Source organism: Gekko japonicus, unplaced genomic scaffold, assembly GCF_001447785.1.
Source record: "Gekko japonicus isolate JY-2015 unplaced genomic scaffold, Gekko_japonicus_V1.1 scaffold3920, whole genome shotgun sequence".
Taxonomy (NCBI): Eukaryota; Metazoa; Chordata; class Lepidosauria; order Squamata; family Gekkonidae; genus Gekko; species Gekko japonicus.
The window spans coordinates 40,240-47,699 of record NW_015173804.1 but is presented as its reverse complement, the minus strand read 5'-3'; the positions used below and the strand labels follow the sequence as shown (position 1 = coordinate 47,699).

Genomic DNA, 7,460 nt, shown 5'->3' with positions numbered 1-7,460 from the left:
AGAAGACATAGCATAGGAGGAGGTGGTTTTCTACCTAAGCTGCCACTGCATAGCCCCAAAGTAACATAATCCAACCTCCAGGCAGCACCTGAGATCTCCAGCTATTGAAACTGATGTCCAGATGACCAAGATCAGTTCTCCTGGAGACAATGGCTGCTTTGGCCAATGGACCCTATGGCATTATACCCTGCTGAGATCCCTCCCCACCCCAAACCCTGCCCTCCCCAGGCTCTACCCCTCAAACCTACAGGTATTTCCCAACCCAGAGTTGGTAACCCTGTAACTGGCTATGGAACCGCTTTCCAGACCCTTGGAACCCAGAAGACATGGCATAGGAGGAGGTGCTTTTCTAGCTTAGCTGCCACTGCATAGCCCCAAATCAACATAAGTCAGGGGTGGAGGGAACCATACCTTTTACCATGAAGCTGTCCTCCCATACTACCCACTTGGTGCAGCAAAATGACTTGAGACAGCCCTGCCTTATAGCAAATGGTTTTGATGAGTGTCACTATGAGATACTACTAGAGAGTTTGTGAAATGTATTAATATTGTATTTCAACGCTACTCACTTTGAGAAGTTACACACGAAATGAGATAATATGCATGATCCGTTGTGTTGATGGCGTTTGAATTTCTTCCAGTAAACTGAAATATTGGAAATAGAAATTTCTGGTCTTTGGAGACTTTTTTGGCATAATACATCACGGTTGTTTACTTCTTTCCTAACTGCCTTATATCTAAGCAGAAGGAAATAAACATGGCTTGCCTCCCTCTATGTTCCTTTTCCCTCTGCCGCCCCACCAGCCACAGCCGGGACACTCACCTGGAGCTTCCTGCTAGAGCTCGTTGTATTTCTTCCCACAACCGGCCTTACTCCTAGTGTTACATATTACTGATATTACAAATGAAAGCAAGAACACCCCCTCCATTGTACAATGCTATATGTTCTACTTTGTTGGTTGTATGCTGTGTTTATTTACTTTGCAATGGCCTGGATCACATTGATTTAAAAATTTAAGATGGTTTTTTTTTTACTTTTACAAATTATATATATCAAACATATTATTGTCTGAAAATATGCATATCACAATTCAAAATGTGCTTTAGTTATTGTAGAACATGAAATGGCAGGCTATACTGCATTTATGTGCATTTGTATTAGGGATAAGATGCATAGAACTCTGAAATATAGCTCCTAGAGACACTGAGGAAGAAACAATGCTGAAGAATTACAATACAAGTAACTCACATTGGCAACATTTTAATGAAACACATCAGTTCAAGATGGCTAAATGGTCTGATTATTGAGGCACATAAATTCAACATGGCTAAATGGTCTGATTATCTCAGGGTACACACCTGAAAATTATCTACTTCTGCTTCATTGACTATGCTAAAGCTTTTGACTGTGTGGATCACAACAAACTATGGCAGGTCCTTAAAGAGATGGGAGTACCAGACCACCTCACATGTCTCTTGAGAAGCCTGTATAAGGGCCAAGAAGCGACAGTTAGAACTGGATATGGAACAACTGATTGGTTCAGCATAGGAAAAGGAGTACGACAAGGATGTATATTGTCACCTTGCTTATTTAATCTATATGCAGAGTACATCATGCGAAATGCTGGCCTGGATGAATCACAAGCGGGAATTAAGATTGCTGGGGAAAAGATCAACAACCTCAGATATGCAGACGATACCACTCTAATGGCAGAAAGTGAAGAGGACCTAAAGAGCCTCTTGCTCAGAGTAAAAGAGGAGAGCGCAAAAGTGGGCTAGAAGCTCAACATCAAAAAACTAAGCTCATGGCATCTGGCCCCATCACTCCTTGGCAAATAGAAGGGGAAGTCGTGGAAGTAGTGACAGACTTCACGTTCCTGGGATCCCAGATCACCGCAGACTGTGACAGCAGCCATGAAATTAAAAGACGCCTGCTCCTTGGGAGGAAAGCGATGGCGAACCTAAACAGCATGATAAAAAGTAGAGACATCACCCTGCCAACAAAAGTCCGCATGGTCAAAGCAATGGTATTCCCAGTAGTCATGTATGGCTGCGAGAGTTGGACTATAAGGAAGGCCGAGCGCCGAAGAATAGATTCTTTTGAACTATGGTGCTGGAGAAGACTCTTGAGAGTCCCTTGGACTGCAAAAAGATCAAATCAGTCAATCCTAAAAGAAATCAACCCTGACTGTTCCCTGGAAGGCCAGATAATGAAACTGAAGCTCAAATACTTTGGCCACCAAATGAGAAGGGAGCACTCACTGGAGAAGACCCTGATGCTGGGAAAGATTGAAGGTCAAAGAAGACGGGGACGGCAAAGGATGAGATGGTTAGACAGTGTCATAGATGCAACGAGCAAGAAATTGAGCAAACTTCAGAGGACGGCGGAAGACAGGAGGGCCTGGCGGGAGCTGGTCCATGGGGTCGCGAAGAGTCGGACTCAACTGTGCGACTGAACAACAACAACAACAACACACACCCTCACATATGAATTCTCAATGAGATTTTAGCTCCAGTGGAAAATACCACCTTGGGTAAAGGCAAAGATGGTTTCCACAAGCCCCAGGGCCTTTTCTATAGTACCGTGTTTCCCCGAAAATAAGACACTGTCTTATATTTATTTATTCTCAAGAAGACACACTAGGGCTTATACCACAAATGCATAGAAATCCTGCTAGGTCTTATTTTTGGGGTAGGTCTTATTTTTGGGGAAACAGGGTAGTACAGGAGCTTCAGAATACCTTATCATACAACAATAATGTGACACCCCATCATCCTTCTGGAAGCAGGCTAAAACATTTTTTGTCAGCATTATTGTCCCTTAGAAGATTTTCTGAGGTTGCATTTGTTATATTTACAGTGCAATCCCAAGAACACTTTCTTGGGTGTAAGTCTCATGTAAGATTATGTTTCTTAGGGTGGCACTGTTAAGAGGCGCTTGTTGTTCTATGATGTTTTCTGGTATGGCTGTTTTAATTTTCAAATAAAAAAAATATTGTACAAGCAATTATCTTCTTGCAAGGGACCAGACAGCACAACATAAAGCTGAGTTGTAGGGGAATTTGTCATAGAAATCGAGTACTCAAACTTTCAAAAACTTGACTCTTTCACGTGTCAGGACAAATCAGCATTACAATTTAACAAATTAAAAAGTAACATTAGGGAATAATTCAAGGGAAGGAAGTTTGTAGTAAAGTGTAACAGGAAAGGAGATGATCCCAAAGGAAATTAAGGTGACAGTAAAGGAGGGACTATTTTCAGCTGTACTTTTGATGGGTTTTTAAATTGTACTTTTAATACGACAGATTCTGGATTATTTTTTTAAGTGCCTTTCTTGCCATTAAACGCCGCAGTTGTAACGATTTGTTAAAGTTGGAATTCTTCTGGCTTGCCTATGACCACTAGGTGGCTCAGCCTTATGACGGGGCATACCAAGGCTTGCCTGCAAGCCAAGGGAGGCAACTGCCTTCGTTCCTTAGATTGAATGTTTGTCCTCTTTGATGTTGCGGCGGGGAGCGGAGGGACCCAGAGCAATAGGCGTTTACAAGGCTGCTACAGCAATTATGCTTCCTCAAGTAAGAGGAAGGAATCCCGCGGGCAGCGTGAGACTTTCTCTTTTCACTATACTGAGGAGTCCCTTTTCAGCGGGGATCTAGACTGGTCGACGCGGCGGGCGTTTTGTCTTCCAGACTCCTAGAGGGGGAAAAAACCAGCACCTGACCGCTTTATTCCCCGCACTTCGTAGACGGCGAAACACAGGTATTGTTCTTCTTCGGACCGGCAAACAAAAATCTGTTCGGTTGTTTTCGGAGCACTACGTTCTATGGGGTTTAAATAGCGAAGATTCACTTTTCTGGCAAGTCTGACTTTGACTTCCTGATCTCTGTCATTAGAATGTGAAACCGACACATGGCTTGTATCACAATGTGAATGTCTGGGTGAAGCTTCTCCTGGCAGCTATTTTTATTTCTTTTAAAGTTTCCCCTTGTGCTTTCCTTTGTCTAGGTCTTTTTTGTCTTGTGGTCTCTCTTTTACGTGTGGTGTCATAATTCTATTTCTAGGTTTGTCTTGGAAATCAGAAATGCTCAAGTAATTAATGTAAACTTTGCATGTAATTCGTAAAAAGGACCTTTTTTACCTTTCAGTTTCATTTCATAGCCCCCTTTAATTTGCAGGGAGGAGATTTTTCTCTAATTAATTGTGATTAATAGTCTATTTTAATGGGTATCAGTCCCCACTAATTTACAAGAAGACCACTTGGCTTCTGCCTTGTTCCATGTTTAACTGTTAAGAAATTTATACTACTTGTCCTTTTCCTAGCAGTAATTGCTCCAGAATCTTTCCTTAGGGCCATTTCACATACAACATAGATGTCACTTTAATGTAATAAAATATGTGAACTGCATATATAAGTTTACATGTATGATTAATATAAAGGTTTTCCTTGCTCGAAAGCCAGTCAAATCCGACTCTAGGGCGAAGTGCTCATCTCCATTTCCAAGCTGAAGAGCCAGTGCTGTCCAAAGACATTTCCATGGTCATGTGGACAGCATGACTAGACGTCGAGGTGCATGGAATGCTGTTACCTTCCCACCGAAGTGGTACCTATTTATCAACTTGCAATTTCTTGCTTTCGAACTGCTAGGTTGGCAGGAGCTGGGACCAGAGATGGGAGCTCGCTCTGTCATACGGCACTTGGGTCTCGAACTACTGAACTACCGACCTTCCGATCTGCAGTTCAGCGTCTTAACTGACACCTCTAATTCACCTATGTATATGTGGTTAGAAGTCAGTGTTTGGGTGTATAAGCAATGTATGTTTGCATTCATTACATGAGATGATAATGTAACTTCTTTCATAGAAATTATTTGAAGCAGCCTCCTTTTCTCTTAGAAAAATGTTGCTACATTCTGTGCCTGACCCAAGGAACTTCAGGGAGAGATGAATTTGAATTTGCTGGCATTATCAGTGTTCAGATAAGAATTATGAGTGCTTTTTGTATCTGCCTTCAAAAAGTGAATTTTTTCCCTTAAGGGTGTGTGCGTGCGCATGCGTGCGTGCAACTCCTTATACTCAGGGTGGACTGGACATTTAACATACAGTGAAACATCATAGTGCACTGCTGCTTTGGAGGCTGGCAGCGGCTGGTAGAGTGCAAGGTCATACTTGCTGGTGCTTGGCTTCCCCCTGGCCAGCAGCAGTGAAGACAAGTGGTAGGGAAGCATTGTCCTAGTCTTCACCCATCATCATTGCCAATGGCTAGGTCTGAGGAGGAGAAAAGCATAGGGTTGCCAACCTCCAGGTAGCGACGGGAGATCTCCCACGGATCTCCAGGTGACAGGGATCAGTTCAGGCCACTTTGGAAGGTGTACCCTATGGCAATATGTACCGTTAAAGTCCCTTCCCTCCCCAAACCCTGCCTTCCTGAGGCTTCACCCCCAAAACCTCCAGGTATTTCCCAACCTGGAGTTAGCAACCCTAGGAAAGCAGAAGGCAGCCACTGCTCTAGTGTCTGGACCTCTTGATTAATGATGGGGAGAATACAGTGGCTGTCAACCTCTTCTTTGTAAGGAGGTCCCAGCGCAGCTTCTGCTTCCTCCTCTCATTGCGGAGGACACATTGGCTGATGAGACCAGTATGTTATAGTAGTCAGAATGTTGGGCTAGGACTGGGGAGACTATTGCCCCATGAATCTTAATGGGTGATCTTGGTCCAGATACTCTGTCCCAGACTAATGTATCTTACAGACTAATGTATCTTACAAATGTTATGAGGATAAAATGGTGTGTGTGTGTGTGTGTGTAGAATCATATAACCACCCTGAGCTCCTTGGAGGAAATATGAGAGAAAAATGAGGTATATAGTGACAGCCACTGCCCCCACACCTAAACTACCAGACAGGGGAATCTGTACTTCCAGTTTCTGGCCCTAGTACTGCTTCCCTAGCAAAAACTTACCTACAAGTTTTTCAGAGATTCCTTGGACAGGAATCAACCAGTGCCTTTTTTTTAACTGTCAAGTTGCAGTCGACTTATGGTGCAGGTATAGGGTTTTCGAGACAAGAGATGTTCAGAGGTGGTTTTGCCATTGCCTGTCTCTGTGTAGCGATCCTGGTATTTGTGGTGGTCTCCCATCCAAATATTAACCAGGGCCAACTCTGCTTAGCTTCCAAGGTCTGATGAGATTGGGCTAGCCTGGGTTTTTCAGATTAGGAAACTAGCACATTATAAACCAAAATAATGCAAGTTCTTATGGCACCTTAAGAACAAATGAATTTCTTGTGACAATCTTTGTCAAATGATGTAGGTTACAAAAGGTTATGCCACTATACATTTGTTGGTCTTTAAAGTGCTACGGGAACCTTCATTATTTTGGCTGAAGCAGAGCAAATGTGTATATGGAACATATTAAGTTGCTTTGTCAGAGCTTTAGTCCATCTCATTCAGTAGTTTATTCTGGCAGTGAAGGATCTTCCTGCTACTTAGGATCCCTTACCAATATACACTAGGATTTGAACATGGGCTGTTCTGTGTGCAAAGCATGTGTCCCATCACTGAGCCATACTTCCTTCCTTGGGACCCAGAGTGCTGCACTATATAGAGGTGAATTTGGATGTTCAGCCCCGCCTATTAACTTCCCAGTCTGTTGCATAGCTGTGAAAAGGGAATAACAGTGACCCACCTACTAGATTGTGGGACTGTCAGTGAAAAATACAGATTACAAAGCACTTTGTTGTGACTATTTCCTAAATTATCAACAATATTAATATATAATAAGAAGCCTCATTTGGGTCTGTTCTAGTTTGGTGCTGTTTTATATATCTCGGCAGCGTTTTCCATATGCTGTGTTAGGGGATGGGGAGGTGGAGTGTGGGGTGGTCCCCAGGCCCAGTGTGCCAATGCCCTCAGCTCAAAGGTAATTTAACACCCCGGCTCTAGATGGTGTTCCTGGGAGAGCCCATCAGAGTCCAGGCGCTGCTGTGGTCACTGTTCTGTAGGGACAGACAGCAGCGGCCCTTTAAAGAGCACCACCAGCCACATTCCCGAATGCAAAAGCGTGCGGGACATCCACCACTCCTCTTTCCTCAACAAAGTACTTGGAAGAAGTGAAGCATTTTCCAACGGAAGTTATTGCAGGAGTAGACTACCGCCACTGAAATGGGTTGGCGGGCGGACTGAAGTTGCGGGTGTGAGACGGACTGTTGTTTTCCGGACCAGCGCGAAGCTGCAGTCGCTCGCCTGGGGCTGGGGAGGGTCTGTGCGAAGCCAAGCTCCGCCTCTGCACCGAGCGGGGAACCCAACAACAAGCCTGAGGGCGGCCTCGGAGCCTGCGGGGCAGGGGCGTCCAACAACAAGCCTAGGGGCAAGCCAGCCAACCAGCGGCACTGTCTGAACCCCGCCTCCACCGCCGAGGCCGCAGCAGTCCCCGCGGGGGGGGGGGGGCGGTTGACGGAGCGCCCA

The 7,460-nt window shown here is 44.5% G+C and overlaps 1 protein-coding gene across 1 annotated transcript in view; it reads left to right on the top strand.

Annotated features, from left to right (window-relative positions):
- Positions 1-3,511: 3,511 nt before the first annotated feature.
- SMIM3 (small integral membrane protein 3) overlaps positions 3,512-7,460 on the top strand; it is a 25,059-nt gene continuing 21,110 nt past the window's right edge. The window contains exon 1 of the mRNA XM_015423574.1: positions 3,512-3,759. The gene's annotated coding sequence lies outside the window, so the exon portion shown is untranslated. The remainder of the gene's footprint in view (positions 3,760-7,460) is intronic.